At 56.4% G+C, this 16,360-nt stretch overlaps 1 long non-coding RNA gene across 2 annotated transcripts in view; it reads right to left on the reverse strand.

Moving 5' to 3' along the window:
* Positions 1-15,207, reverse strand: part of LOC105308969 — a 114,326-nt gene extending 99,119 nt beyond the window's left edge. The window contains exons 1-2 of one of the 2 annotated variants that reach the window (XR_002778187.1): positions 14,984-15,207; positions 14,594-14,718 (exon numbers count right to left, since the gene is read on the reverse strand). This is a non-coding gene — a long non-coding RNA (uncharacterized LOC105308969). The remainder of the gene's footprint in view (positions 1-14,593; positions 14,719-14,983) is intronic. The other variant, XR_897356.2, reaches the window with a different exon arrangement.
* Between the last annotated feature and the right edge of the window lie 1,153 nt (positions 15,208-16,360).

Raw genomic sequence — 16,360 nt, forward strand, 5'->3', positions numbered from 1 at the left:
AATGTGCAAATATCTTTTCGGACACGGGTTGTCAAGTCTTCGGGGTAAACGCCCAGTAGAGGGATTGCTGGGTCGTATGGTAGACACAATTTAAGACAGGCACATAAACGCTTAAGAGTGACTCTCAGCGTAAAGAATTTCAATGGAAGGAGACGAGGGAAACCCCTTACGGTGGACGGCAATCGAGAACCCCCAAAACTCCAAAGCCGTGTCTGTAACTAACGCCCTCCTCTCCGTGCCTGGGACCACCCGGCCCACGCGACCTCCTCTTCCAGGACATTCCGCAGGCACCGCCGGTCGACCTGCTTCCCCGCTGACTCTAAGTCGTTCTGCCCTGAGCAGCCAGCGCCCAGCTCGGGGTGCAGGCCTGGCCCTTCTCTTCCTTCGCCGTCGCACAGTGGTCTCAGAACTAGAACTAGAACTGACTTCTTAACACAGCCCACAGCCCTGGCCAAGGGACCCCGGACAATCCGTCTCCGCCTCTGCTCACCCACTGCAGACCAACCCAGGACCTTCGCACAAGCTGCTCCTCGGCCAGGCATCTCCGCCCCCTCCACTCATCCCTCCAGTGCCATCGTCCATGTCTCCTCCTCAGTGACTGAGACGCCCCTTCCATAGACTCTCCCGGCCGCCTGGATTTGCCCGTGACACCCATGAGTGTCGGAAGCCGGTGGTCTACGCCGACACAAAGCAAGTCTGTTTCGTTCCCCGCTGCGTGCCTAGGGTGTGGGGCAGCACTTAGCACACAGCACTAGCCAAATATTTGTTGAATGAACGGATAAATGAGTGGGTTGGGGGCCGGGGGGAGGCCGCTGGCTCGGCAAACATTTCCACAGACGGTAACAGAGCAGAGGGTTTGGGGGCGGGGTCCCCCCCCCCAGAGACGGAGGCAGAAAGTTCTACATCTGTTCTGGGAAAGTCAGTCTCCCGACCTGGCTGGAATGTGTGTGCAGACCAAAGTTCACGGGGGTCGGTGAACTTGGATCGGGGGAGGGGCGGGCAGAGGGCAACTACTATATTTTCACTAACCTTTCACCGAATTCCATCAGAAACGTAGGCAACAAACCTTCGTGGTAAATGAGCAGACCCCAGAGATTTTCGCCAACAGAAACGGCAGACATTTTTTTCATATCATGTTACAAATGCCTCAGGCACTTTAAAATTAAACACTGGCCACTTCTTCAAAATGACGGTCAGGGTCAAGCCATTCTAGAGAGCGTTACTTAAAACGTTTAAGAAACACACGGAAAACAACTGACAGCAGGCCTCGAGATGTTTGCAAAGCCAGCTTCACAGCAGCACTAGCCACAGTAGCCAAAAGGTGAAGGGCACCGGTCGCCAACCTCTGTGGCCCCAAGGACCGGCGCTCCCGTGAGCGTGTGACACCTGACGAGCTGAGGCTGGGCTGAGGCGGTGGATCCAGGGCTGGGGAGCAGCTGCAGATACACATGAAGCTGAGCTCGCCTGCCCGCCGCTCACCTCTTGCTGTGTGGCCCGGTTCCTGACAGGCCACGGACCGGTACCGGTCCACATGCGAGGGGATGGGGACCCCTGGTGTAGAAAACCCAGTGTCCATCGACAGATGAACGGATGAACGAAGTGTCTGTACACACCATGGAATATCATCCACCCAAGTGGACGACCCCTGACGACATTGAAATGAGCCAGTCACAAAAGGACAAATACTGTCAGGTTCCAGTGGCAGGAGGTCCCTCCAGCAGCCAAACCCAGAGACAGAGAGCAGAATGGTGGGGGCCGGGGGCCGCGGGGAGCAAGGAGTGAGCGTGTGACAGGACACTTACAGCTGGGGCAGGTGAAAAGTTCTTTAGGGGCATGGTGACGACGGCGCCATCACGTGACCTCTCTTAAAGCCACGGGACCGCACACTTAACGGGCGAAGACGGTAATTACGTTACGCATATTTGACTACGATGAAAAAAAAAAGCACACCGTATCCCTCCTCCACAAATAAATTTCGTTTTTAACATTGTGATGACAGCACCTTTTATCACTTTGCAAGTCTATCCCTTTTTCAGCGCACTGGGAAATGTTATTCTGAGAAGCCTCCACGGCTGTGGGACAGCTCAAGGGCGTCCCCACACCCAAAACAAAGCAAAGCATGACACAAACAGCCTCGGGACCCCTGGTCTACAGGAGGGCTCCAAATAAAGCGGCCAGACTATCCGGAGCCCAAAAACAAATGAGCGTCATCGCCACCGGCTCGAGCGGGGGGCTTTGCTGATTTTCTGGAACGCTCTGCTCGCGTGTTCTGTGCCAGACTGAAGGCAGGAGTCTGTGGAGATGGAGGCGGGAGAGTGTTTCTTTCCTTACCAAACGCACGGTTTTTAACAAATCCCAAACCCCGCGAATTCTTGCTGAGCTCACGAAATTAATGAAGCCCCCGTGTTCAACGGGCTCCAAAAACCGCGCTCACAGAGGAAACCCCGAGACAGGCTTTGCCCTTCCTCGAGGCCAAATGTCAACGGACACGATGAGGGCTTCATGGTGACGGTCGCTATTCAGAGATGGAGCCGGAGGAGATGAATTACATGGAGGAGGGGTTTCTGCCCTCCCGCCTTCCCCAAACCCGAGGAGCTCCATCCACTTCGGGTCCCCAACCGCTTGTCATGAGAACCGGCCTTCGATGACCAAGTGACACAGCATCCTTCAAAGGCCGCTGAAGGGGCTCGCTTTCTCATGCTGAGAACGCGATTAAGAAAAAAAATATATCACAGAGTCCCCAAGCACCGCAATCGGTAGGTGAGAAAAAACAGCAGTGGATGACATTGGGGGAGCCCCGCTTTGGTTCGTGCGGGCCGTCGGCGCCTGGGCCTTCTGTCCCAACGCCGGTGCTGGGTCGTGACCTTCTGCGGCCCCCTGACCACTGGTGGCTGCACACCTGGCGGCGTCGCGGACAGCCGGCCTGACTCAGATGTAAAATCAGCCCTCACCTTCCCTCCTCAGGAGAGGCCCGAGGTCACCGGAAGCTCTAGCGTCTGCCACGCTAGACCGTCCCCTCGGATGGCTACGGGACATCTCCGTCATGGCAGAAAGTTCCACTGGACACCGCAGAGTCGGCTTCCGGACCGACTCTTCTTCCCTCTGCCCTAGCTCACGGCCCAGACCCACCGGTCTTTAAAAACAGAACTAATTCTTTGCAATCACCTCCGAAAAGAGCAAGCCTTTCCTAAAGGGGAGGAAGTGAAGGACAGTGAGAATTGGGGTGCTGGGGGAGAGCGGGCAGCGGAGAAAGTGGAGGCGCCTCTGGCTGGCCCGCCGCCCGCCCCGAGCACGTCAGAAACCGCACCGTGTTTCACGGCTCCCACCACCCGAAGCTTTCGGGGCTTCGGGACGCCCTGCTCCCCTAGAAAACCGAGACTGTCGTGCTCAGCCATCCCCTGCTACACCTTTCCAGAGGATCTGCCTTCTTCCCCGCTTCCAAAACGCCCACGCGTGGACCGCGTCCCCCCGCCTCAAAACAAACGTCCCCCGCGCTCCCTTTCCGAGGGGAAAGGTTCCTCTTGCAAGAAACACTCCGCTATCCTCTTCGCCTTCTGTCTAGAAACTTCCACTGCCTGTTACTCCACTCAAACACCGAGCGTCCCCTTCCCCAGACGCTCGTTCAGCCCCGCGCCGTCCCCCCGACCTTCAGGGCTGGACCTGTGCCAGGAGGAGGGTGCGCCCGCTGTCCCCATGCTCTGAAGCTCGCTCTCCTGGCCCGCATCTGCCACCCACGGCGGCTGAAAACCCGCTCCTACGAGGAAAACAGAACGTGGATTCCCCAGCCCCTCCGCAGCTGTGAGGAAGGCCCTCTCCGGAGGCCCCTCCCAGTGCTCCTGGTGGTGACACGGCCTCCGTCCCTCTGCTCCTCCGCTCCCAGCCTGTGATGTCAAATTTTGATCCTCAGAAGAAGGCCCAGGACACGGCTCACGCCAACACGATAAATGAAATCAAACCCGGCCGTCGTGCTGCGCCGCGGAACCACGGTCCCTCTCGGGGTTCAGAGTTCGCTGTCCTCACCTGGAACAGGAGGGTCTCGATACATAACTCACAAATCCCGTCCACCGGTTGTGGGCATAAAGGTGTGACTGGTCTTGCTCGGGTCATCCGTACACATATTCCCCGCCCAGCAGCTGCAAGTACCTCGGACTCACCACGACCACCCACCGAGCCCCTGAGCGCGCGCCTCTGCTGCCGCCGAGAAGCATCTCAGGCCACGGAGATCCAAGGGCCACGTGCTCAGCTCTTCCTGAGTTATTCTGACATCTGGCCAGAGCAGGACAGAAGAGACGAGACACTGTCGACTCCAGAACCGTGCCGGCAGCTCGGACGGTGGGGTTCGGCCTGAGAACAACGCAGGCTGCCACGGCTGCTGGTCAGTGCTCGCTCGTTTTTAGCCCTGCTCCTCCCAACCACGTCCCCACGCCACGTCCCACGCAGAAGACGCCTCCAGCATGTTTTCATGATGCTCTGAGATGTCCGGAAAGAAAACGGGAGAAATGCAAAGGAAGTGGGGGCCCTTGCCCAAGACACCACACGGCAGGCCATCTGCGTTCCTACTACGCGCCTCGAAACAGGTCGAGTTCAGCGAAAACGCAGCCTCCAAATTACAGATGGGCCGGGACCGGCTTCTCACTCGGGAATGTTTCTCTCCCAGAAGCCACGCTCTGAAAACACGGTCGAGTGTTCCCAGCGAGTCTGGAACGGCCTGGACAGCCCGCGCTCGTAACTGAAATATAACCTGCTCGTGACAAATACATCACAGCAGGACAGTATAACGTGCCCACCGTACAAGGGGACACCGTGCCTCTCCATCGTAATGCTGTTTCCGGGAGAAATGGAATTTTCCCCACATACAGGGGGACCCTGGACCGAAGGCGTGACAGAAATCTAGGGCCATCTCCCACACACACTCTCAGCCTTGGCTAGCCTCCAGCAGAAGCAACCGTCACGAACAGTGGCTGGGAAGACAAGAAATGAGTCTTCACCCCTCGTCTGTTCAGCCAGCATTCCGCAGAAGGTGCTAGAATGCAAATAAGCACCCGGGGCCGGGGAAGAAGACGGTCCACATCCCACCCCCACTCGACTGCTTCCCAGCTGGGGGCCCTGCCTTGCGGCTCTGCTCCGACTAGTCCCTCGTCTCAGGCAGCTGTCACCCCAACCTGGGGGCGGGGGGCGGGGGCACCTTCAGGATAAGTGGCTCTCATCAGCCGGCCAGTCTCAGAAAGGAGCTTAGCTGTGGACTTCGCCCAGCGACACTGACGCAGATGCAGAAAAAGTTGTGAACAAACAAAGGTCACTTCTGGATGACCCAACCTCCCCTTTTCTCCTGACACGCACAGGGGTGCCCCTGTACCCCCTAAACGCCCTCATTTTATGCAACAACCCTGCTCTGCTCTGACCAAGCCTGCACCGACCCCTTCCAACCCTGCGGCATAAATAACCGATGAGGTTTAATGCACTACCTCTCCCTGAGACGGTCAGCATTTTAACCGGGACAAAGTCCGCATCGAAGTAACTCTCGTGGTGCAGAAGCAGCACCTGTGATCCAGGTGTAATGAGAATCGGGCACAAATGAAGATCAGCAGCGAGAACGCACAAGTCACACCGGGAAGGTGGTCCGTGTATTCAAGCAGGCAGGGACTGCACGCCTGTCTGTAAAGAGACAGACATCCCCTTCGGCTTTCTGGGGCCAGAGGGTCTGTGCTGGAACGTTCTTCCTAACGAGAAAGGAACCACAGACAGTACGCACACCAACGGGAGTGGCTGCGGTTCCAATAAACCTTTGTGGGCAGTGACATTCAAAATTCATGTCCTTTTCACACGTCGCAAAATATTATCCTTTCTTTTTGTTGACACTTAGAAATACGAAATCGTTCTTAGCTTGCAGGCGGGCGGGCCACATCCGGCCCCCACCTTAAAGGGCGCCCGTCTCGAGCGCGAACTCAGAGGTGTTTTCAGAATCGGACACCGTCACTTCGTCTGGCTTGCCGCATACGCAGCCCGGCCTCTCCTGCCTCCGCCCCCCGCACTGGACTGTCGCCCCCAGAGTCCCGAGGGAACCACGGAACCCTAAGACTGAACAGCGCCGGGAAGCAGGGGGAAAACAGCTTCCAGCGTCTGAAAGTGCGGAGGCGCCCTGGCAAAAAACGAGGGCTCTCAAGTCACACTACCCGCCTGCCACCACGCGGCTCACAGCGGCACAGTGCAGAGCTGCGGACCTGCTCCTTTCCGGCCCTGGCCTCGGTTTCGCCACCTGCACAGGGACTACAGAAAGTTCTTGGGACGCTGGCCTGGGAGGCGTGGGGCAGGACAGGCCACCCCTCCCTGCAGGTCAAAGTCTCAAATGAGGTGGGGGGGGCTGATCTTCCCACCCGGCTCTGCCATCTCACTCTGCCTTCAGCCTGTTGCTTCTACTGTCCCTCACAACTACATAGTATTCGTAGCTTATGACAAAGACGTGCAGGAACAGTAACAAAATAGCAGAGAGAACTATTTAGACAACGTCTCTTCAGGAGACCAAACCCCAGAGTTTAGCCTAATGTGCTGTCTCAGTGTAAGTAAGCTCCTCGCCAACCCTACGGAGCTCACGGCAAAATCGCTGAGTGTCAGCAAATATTAAATGACCACCTGGCTGTGAGCAGCTTTTCTAAAAAACACTTTCACACCAGAAGTGTGCTTTTCATTTTGCTTGCGTTTATGAGTGGAGAAATAATTCCTGTTACTTAAAGCTACGGGCTTCTGATCACTGCCAAGCATGATGCACCGGAAGGCAACCCAGACCGGTTCTCCACGTGTAAGCACGAGCGTCGTGAGTGCTTCCTCAACGCTCAGGAAGGAAGCCATCTATGTCCGTTCCATCAAAGATGACAGGGGTGACCCGAGGGATCAGATTTCTCAAGTATCTCCCCAACTCTGAGTCGCCGGACTGTGGCTTTCTGAGCCTGTGCGTTCCATCCGCCACCTTCGTCTCCATGTGGACCGTCCAGAAAGGGTGGGGGCTGGACTCCCGTCTGATATTCTGCGTTCTGTTCTGCGAAACCCCTAGAACATATTCAGCAGTGGCATGCTCTCCCTTTCTCTTTGTGTGTGTGTGTTTGTTTGGGAGAGGGGGACGGGCCAAGACCGAGGAGGGAGAAAATACAAAGACGACAGAAGCCCACGTCTCATGACATCAGCCGAGGGCCTGGTTCCTAACCGTGGCGCTGTGCTGATAACAGACAGGACCGTGCTTTGTGGAACTGGTGTGTCTGGAACTGCTCTCTGCACACTGAAGGTGACAGCACGTCTGGGCGCGAGAAGGAGCTCTGAGGCACAAACGACCACGTGAGACATTTTAGGAGCACGCGTCAAAGCAGGAAAGCCGTGGGCCAAATCGTTTTTCAGCAGCTTTATTGAGAGATAAATCGCATAGCACACAATTCACCGCTGCAAGGTACCAGTCGATGGTTTCTGCTCCCTTTACTGACTTGTGGGACCATCACCGATCGGCCCAATCAGCCTGGGCTCGTTTTCACGAGCGACGGCAGCGGCCCAGAAGCCCCCTCGACGGTCACTGCCCAGGTCCTGACCGCAAGCTCCAGTCCTAGGCAGCCACGACCGTACTCTGCATTTCGCTCGCTCTGTCTACCGAACCCTCTTCATGTAGCCCCAGAATGCTATGCACGGTGGACAGGCACCGGGCACGGACGACAGCAACAGCTAACTTCCAATCTTACGGCACGTCGTGGCGCAGCCCATCACGGTGCCCTTCCCAAGCCACCACGGCTCCCGGAAGAGCACTGCACCCAGCGCCTCGACCTGCAGCCCGTGTGCAAACCCTGGGCGGGGGGACATGCGGTCACGTGGCTCCCGGAGATGCAGTGTCCCTGTCTCTCCCCCCGCCCCCCACAACGTCTTACCTTCCCGCAAAGAGGCGGGAGAAAACCACCGTGCCACGTATCTGTGTGACAGGAGATTCACGTCCCGTGTAAGATTAATTTACGTGTCTGGTCTCCTAGCAAGACAGGGGGCAAAGCGCCCCAGCACACTGGCGGGGGGCGGGTGGGGGGGGCAGTGAAATTCCAAAGCGAGGCCCGGGAAACGTAAACAACAGCAAACGCGATGCTCAGGGAGATGAGGCCGTGTCGTGCGTTTACAAAGCAGGGACTTCCGGCTGTGCAAAGCTGGCGTGTCCCCTCCCCGTCCGCCCCCCAGCTCGGAGCGTGAAGGGGGGACGTCTCGTCCCACCCCAGCATCGGAAACTAAAGGAGTGCGCCCCATTCCGACGCGGGCAGCTCGTGACCACTAAAACCGCTTCTGCCCTCCCCGGGCTGCTGGCCCCTGCCACATGGCCCTCGGCCACCGAGAAAGTCAAGGTGATCCTTATGGGGTGCCTGTGTTCCCCTCTGCTCGATTCACGTCCCACGGACGTTTTGAAAGAGATGCTCCTATTACCTACCCTCATCTTTAAAAGGCAACTCACAAATGAGCGTGTGCAGACTCGGCTGACCTCCCAGTGAGGCCGGGGACGAGCACGCGGGATTGTGCCAGGAATTCCTGATGCTGCCCTAAGGTTACACGACACGCCACCATTGCAGGAAGCTCAGTGATGGCCCCCAGGATCTCTCAGCACTATCTGTGCAACTTCTTGTGAGCCTACGATTAACCAAAATAAGTCATTTAAAATAAATATATTTTTTTTCCACTAAATAATTTTTAAAAACCTAACAGTCTCCGTTCCTAGGGCATCCTCCTGGTGGTTTGGAGGACTAACCATGGCAAACCCAAGGGACATAAACGAACCCCGTAAAGGCTTTCTAGTCCATAAAAACTAGCTGCAACAAGCACGGCCAGTGTTCCTGTAAGTAACAAGGAAAAATAAAGGTCTTCCGTTGCATTAAAATTTAATATTCTGCAAATACTAGAAATAAACAGTCCGAAATGAAATTTAGAAAACATGATCTAAAAGAAGTCCCCCAACGTTCTAAAATGGGAACCACAAAGCGCTGCCGTCGTTCCAAGCCGACCTCTTCCCAGCCTCGAGTTCCCGTCATCCTGAAGGGCGGCCCGGCTCTGCGATCGATAACAGCATGTAAGGAAGAAGCTGGTCTGTCAGCTTCGAAGGCTGAGAGGTGACACTAGGACCACCTCCGGGAGCTCCTCCTGGGACGAGTCCTTCATGTGCACGTTTCAGAGGTTTAAGCATAGACGTTCCAGCCGTCACTCACCTATTCTGTCAACCAAATACGTATTAATCGAAAGAGAAAAGCGGCTGCCGACGGCGGGGACCCACGGCGAGGCCGTGAAACGTGGGCGGCGTCAGAGACCAGCACCATCGGGCAAGGATTGCAACCCCTTAAATGCACACGGCACACGGCACACGGCACACGGCCCGTGGCTTTGAAGTCCTTCCTACCTCCCACCTGCTGAGAGGTCCCACGGTGCCCTCGCTGGCACAAGTCAGCAAACACAACCTTGTCCCACTACGTCGTGGCCGCCGGCTCAGGAACACCGACTTATCAACACAGAGGACAGGCGAATGTCTTTTAAAGAACTGGTCTCGGAATTGACCTCCCCTGAAACAGAGAAGTTGCTTACGGAATTCATCTGTATGACTCCAAGTCAGACTAAACTTTCCTGTCAATTTTCAAAAACAGATTCCACCGCCCTTGGAAGCCAGCCATCCTTCAGGATATTTTTAATTAAACAAACTGTGTTCATTTGCAGACCGAGTTGAGAAGCTGTTTTCACGCACTGGTGGTTAACGTGTTTCCCCGAATGGCATCGAAAGGTCTCGCTTCAGAAGCTGTCGTCACACGGTGTCGTGTGCCCTAAAACCACCTCTTTAGGAATGGACATTGAAACACAGGACTTCCAAGTTTGGCAGCCACAAAACTGAAGGAAAAGAAAGTGCCCAGACAAAGCTCACTCTGATGGATTAAAACAACCTTACACACACACACACACACACACACACACGCGCCACGCCGACGCATAAAGCCAACAGCTTCTTCAAGATGCTGGCTCACTTTCCACCACGATTTGGGGGAGGGGCCATTCTGGTAAACCCCCCGGGGCGAAGATGCCCCGAGAGCCCCGAGAAGGCGCTGTCAGCCCCAACGCTGCCACTGTGTCCCGCGAGGGCGAGATCACGTCTCAGAGGTGGCCGAGACACAGGGAGCTGTCTGGACAGGCCGAGAAGACACAGGCCGTCAGCCCCACGCCTGACAGCGGCCTCGCACCTCAAGGAGATTCTGCCGGGTGAACCCTCAGCCACCCGCCGCAGCCCGCGGCGCCCCATCGGAACGGCAAGGTGCGTCGCTTTAACCCATACGGGGACCCTGTCTTTTTTTAATGTAGAAAACTGAAGTCGCAAGTTGCGTCCTCGGCTGTGGAGGTGCTAAGCTCCCATCTCCTTTCAAGAAAGAAAGAGTGTGCCGGGCCTCGCTCGCCCGGCCACGAATGAGGAGGGCGGGCGGCCATCCCTGCCACCACCCACACTGACCCTGATGCAGACCACCCCGCCCCCCGCCCCAGGTGGCTGGCCGAAGCTCAGCCACACCCGCAGAGGCCCCCGGCTGTCCCGGCTCGGCCCACCCGCACCCCTGACGCCCACGGGCCTCCTCCCCGTTAAAACGCTGGTGCCTCCAATTGTGTCTCCTCGGGGCCCGAGGACACCCCACGGCAGCCGCTTCCGGGCTGTTAAAAATCCGTCTCCAAATGCAAACACACTCACGTGTGCGTGCTCACCTGGGGCACGGGGACACTCACTATGCGCACACACCCCGCTGACTGCCCGCACTGAAGGATTCTGTACGTGTGAGTTTTCTTTTTGGCTAAAATCTGTCTGTAACCCCCGATCCCTGTAGACGGTGACAAGGTCGATTGAACCTCCACGCACGTTTCCCCGACGGGCTGAGCCAGCGGACGTCCTGCCTTCTCGTTCCGGGCCCCCGGCTGTCCACTCGTTCCGTGTCACGGTCGGCACAGAGCCACAGCTGTCGCACGTCTGTGCTTCTGGTGGGTGCCGCCTCTGTGTGGAACGGCCGCCGAGCACGGGGCTGAAATGCTGCCTGGGGTCCCTCCGGGCGACAGAGGCATGAGGCGCCTCACGGGGGGAGATGCGCGCGGGATGTGAGCACGGGGCAGGCGGGAGTCACGTGTCGTTGGCCGCGGCGTCACTGTGGACGCATCAACAACGCACACGCGACAGGGTGACTGTGAGCAGAAGCGCCCCGAAAACAAGACTATGTCCTCACCGGCTGCAAAAGTACCATGAGCAGAGGCTCGGAGGAGCCGGACGCCGTCATTTCCCTAGGGGCGAGGCTTCACGAAGCCTCAGCCACTTCACAGTATGTCACTACTGTGAACAACGAAGATCTGGGCCGGATGCGTCAATGACATAAAGACGGAGCCACCACACGTCACCTGCACTCGACCTACAAAAGGCCGCAGACCATCTCACCACGTTTTCCTACAGAACGTCCCCTGCACAGCACGAGGCATCGCTGTCGCGTCTCCCTGGTCCCCATTCCCTCCGCTGTCCCGTGCCTTTCTCCCTGATGCCTCGTCCCTGAAGTCAGACCGGGCTGACCCCGGCCCACGAAGCGCTCTGTGCCCTCCGCCCTGCTCAACAGGGGGAGCCGGTTCAAATAAATAGACAAGGGCGGGCAGGACGGGCACACCCGCAGCCCACGAGGACGCCGGGGACATTCGGGAGCAGCTCCGGAATGCGTCTCCATTTTTTAAGGGAGAAACAGAGGGGCAGAAATGCACCGTTTAGGGCACGAATCGACGGCCGGTGAGGAAGCGGCCTGTTCGCGCTCTTCCCGTCTGAGATGTCCTCTCGGACCAGATATGGAAACGTTTCCAGGAAAGCAAATGAACGACAAATAAAGAAAAACAAGAGGGCTGAAGGCAGAAACGTCTTCCGGAGTCTGAGCAAGCCTGACAGGCAGCCACAGCGCGACACGGCCGCTCTCCCGGACGCCCGTCCTAAGCCAGACGCCGCAGGAACCGAGCTTATCGCGCGCGGAGTCCTCCCCAAAGGGAGCCCCCTAAATGCACCAAGGGTCGCCAACCTGCAATAACGACTCTTACGCTAAGCCTCTTAACAGTACAAAAAAATCACCTTCTTTTGTTTTGCTTAAAAAAATAAGTTGGTCAGTCTCGGAGTAGATTCTCCATGGACTTTTCAGGGAAAAAAAAAAAAAAGGGAAAAATCCCCTCCACTCGTGATGCCGGCCGCCACGGTGCCAGCTCGTGCATCTTCCAAAGGAACGAGGACGACGCGGTCAAGGTTAACCACCCGTGCTCCCTACTTCTATGTAGACGCAGTGTCTGAACGTGACTTCCTCTGACGAGCTCACATGCGCCCTCACCTCGCACGCTAGGTCAGGGACAGCTCGCACACGTCGTCACGAGACAAGCCTGCAAGCTGGAATATGCTGGGAGGTGACCCTTTTCTGGTTCCTCCCCAAAGCGGTGCACTCACCAGAAGTTAGTGAACGTAATCCCTGTCGAGAATTCCTTATAAGGTGACAAGATCCCAAACACAGCTTTCCGGACCCTGGATGGCGCCGTTATGTAATTTTTACCGCCACCACGAGTGGCCGGGCAATGCCCGCACTCGACTGTCAACACGGTGACAGCCACGGACAACGGGTCGGCCACGCGGTGCTGGGGCAGCTGCGACAGCATTCTGCCAACATCTCGGTTGGCAAGGACGCTGGCTCCATCCTCTTGGGGACAGTGTCACACGGGTGGTTAACAACAGCACCAGGACTAAAATGTGATAATTCTGTTCCCACTCAAGGGATCTTTCCCAAGAGACATCAGTCTGCATAATGGAACAAAAAATTTAGATGTGACAACCTTAAGTTACATGGATCTACCCCAATCTAATCCCGCAAATCATGCCTGAGGACAGTCACCAGCTGACCCTGGCTCAAATACGCCCAGCCCCCACACAAGAGGACTGACTCGTCTCCACAAGTCTTCATGGCCCGTTACACGTGCTGCACAGGTGGATGTGAGGGCAGGTACCCAGAAGGAAGTCAGAGCAGGCAGGGAAGTCCTGGACACCTGACCCCTGACGGAGGACAGAACCATCCGGGGAACTTGGCGGTTGCTTATCTGACGATTCCTGAGGAAACTATCACCTCCACGAGGCTTCCAGAGAGCACTCTGCAGAGTTAAGCTAAGACACTGCCCTGTGGCCGGATGGAGATAAGTGACCTCTGGAGCCTCTCTCGGTCACACGGTCGGAGTCACAGGTGGGACCCCAGCCGGTTGCCGAAATGGTACTGTTTGTCCTCGAAAGCACGTCTTCTAACTCTGCACTGCGCATCGTCCCTGCACTGCGCATCGTCCCACCATTACTCCGCTCGCTACACACGCCCCTGCTCCCGACCTCGCCCCACTGTCTGCAAAAGATGGTAACAGTCAGGAGCTGAGACTCAAGACGCTCCACACATCCAGGCGGCAGAACAGAAAGTCAAGTCTAATTCCTTCCTAAGTGGTTTTTAAGGCGTTGGCCACGAGCGACCTTCCAGTTGCCTAAAAAGAGACAGACCCGCGAGGGAGGGGTTCCCTCCCGAAAACCTGATGCTCGTTTTGTAGCTGCTTGACGCCTGCATCTTACCGTTAAGTTTCGCTCCAGACAGAAACGGGGCTGCTCAAAAAGGCACGAACTTCCGGCGATAAGATGAACAAGTGCCAGGGACGTCATGGATGGTGATCAAAACTAACGACACTGTGCTGCGCATCTGAACACACGGAGGGTAGATCTTCCACGTTCCCGTCGCAAGAATGAAAACTTAGCAGCTGTGTGCTGACGGACGTTAACTAACGTACCGTGCAGATCATTCTGCAACGTGTGCGTACAGAATCTCATCATTACGCCGTGCACCTAACACCAACGCAACGCCACGTGGCCGCTGTATCTCCGTTTCAGAGAATTTTTTTTTAAAGAAAGAAGCACGTGGGTCTGATCCTCTCCCTACAGCCCACAAGCCAGTTTCTTCCCACATGTGGGACCCGGAAGGAAAAAGCCTTGCTGTCGGAACTACTGTACCACACACACATGCAAACAAGAACCGCCACTGCGATTAATCATTACTCCACAGGAAAAAAAAAAAACGGTTTTATAAGAGAGTTATTTCCATAACTTGCTGGTAGCCCCAAGAGGCGACTCTTGGCTGATCTGCCGATAACGAAGTCTAGAGGACACAGCGACCTCTGGACAAAAGCTTCTGCGCCCATGTCTTTTGGACAGCAGCTCCGAATCTGCGTGCTGTCCACCATGCAGGTGGGGACGGAGACGCCTCGACTCATCACACTGTTCTCTGCTTGTCCCGCCAGCCAGCAACACCCCGCCCCCACCCCCAACATTTCAACCCCCCAAAATAAAACCATGAGAGCCCAGGAGCAAAAGAGGCCATCGGACTCTGCAGGACTCTGCAGGACACGGCTCCCTTCCGCTCGCGAGGTCAAAGCTTCCTTTTCTCTGCAAAGCAACCGAGAGCAGCCCGCTCGCCACCAGGCCCCGAGGGACGGCAGCAAGATTCACAGCAAGGTATAAAAGCTGGTCTGACGCATGAGCCTTACACACCGAGCACAACCTGGCTTGTAGCGGACACCGTGAGCAACGGCCCGGTAAACGCCGTCTCTGCATCCTTGTCAACGCGGGGAGGAAACTTCAGGCACGATCTCTGCTGTCGAGAACGTGCGATCTCACTGGTGAGGAAAAATAAAACACATGCTTACAAGAAAGAGCTGGCAAAAGGCCCCCTGGAGAAAAAAAAAAACAAAAAAAAAACACACTAAGCTCATAATGGAGATCTAATAAAAAACAGATTTTTCAACACGAAATAAACGGTCCGTTTTTATTAGGCTGAGCAAGAGGAAAGAATTAGCAAAGCTTACGAAGTTGGTAAACGGCAAAGCAAATGATAAAAAGCCACAGGGCTCCTGGAGATCGAGCGAAGACCTTGCTGTTTACCTCTCACACAGCCGTCACCTCCGAGGCACGACACCACGCCCTCCTCCCCAGGTCCTCTCTGCCGCCTGTAAAGGGACAGAACTGCCAGCTCCCCTTCCGACAGAGACAGTCATGCAAGCTGCGGCTCGCAAACCTCCAAGCGCCCGGAATCACCTGGAAACTGCCTTCCTGCCGGGCTTTTCAGCTCCCGACCCGTGGGCCAGATAATTCCTGTGGGGGGGCTGGGGACACGCGGGGGCTGTTCTGTGCATTACGAGAAGTTTAGCATGACTGACCCCGGTCTCCACCCACTAGATGCCAGGATCACCCTCCCACAGAGCTCATTCTCCTGGATGCAACTGGGCGTGTACACTCCTGCCCACTGGGGTCCCCCTCCCTCCCGGGGTCCCCCTCCCTCCCTCACAAACCCCACTCCTTCCCTCCCCTGCCTCCCCGTAATACAAATATACATCTGATCCCCTTGGCTGCCAAGCCCTCCCAACTAGAACAGACCTCCCCCCCACACACGGATGTTGGACTTGACCTTGTTACTTGCTCCGGACAACAGGGGGTTAGCGGCTGTGATGGGCAGACATTTTAAATGCGTCCACATGACTTGGCAGAGCTTTTTCTTACAGCACGTGGGAGAAGCACCACGATGAGCCTCAGGAACCCGCCGGCCTCAAAATGGACGTGGTTCAGCCCTAAATCCAGCCCCAAACCCGACCGGGCCTACCTGATTCCACCCCGCACAGCCCAGGGGAGCCAGCCGGTGCGATGTCTCATAAGCAGGAAGCGCGTGCTTGTTGCTGCAAGCCTCTGAACTTGGGGGGGGGGGGGGGTTTGTTACACAACATCGGTGGGCCAGAAAGCCGACTAATACACTCCCAAAACATTTCTGAACCGAAACGCTGATTCCGAAGCGGACGTTACTGTGACTCTTTTGTCTCTAACCCTACTTGTCATCCTCCATTAGCCAGCAATTCAGGTCCCCTAAAGGTACACGGGGTATCTTCGAAGTTCTGGGGGCCGGGCCCCACCCACGGCCTCTGCTATCGTGGTGGTTTCCCACAGATGCCTGGGACTCAGAGACGCTAAGCCGAGGGAATGGTTGTGGCAGAGTCCCCCAAACGCCCCCAGACCGCGGAGGCTGTGGGAGACAGAGAGGGTCCAGAGGTCTCCGAGCTGCACCAACAACCCCAGGTCTTCTCCGGACAGAACCCCCTCTGGCTGTGCTCACAGACTCAGACAGTGGCTGCACCTCACTGAAAGGGACGCCCACAAATCAAATGACCCCGTGGCCCCCTGGCTTCTCAGTTATTTGAGAGACAATCAGCAACTATTAAATAAATAAACAAAGCCTGCAGGTTCCAGAGGAAGAGACCGAGACAAACACAA

Source organism: Pteropus vampyrus, unplaced genomic scaffold, assembly GCF_000151845.1.
Source record: "Pteropus vampyrus isolate Shadow unplaced genomic scaffold, Pvam_2.0 Scaffold647, whole genome shotgun sequence".
In the NCBI taxonomy this organism is placed as follows: Eukaryota; Metazoa; Chordata; class Mammalia; order Chiroptera; family Pteropodidae; genus Pteropus; species Pteropus vampyrus.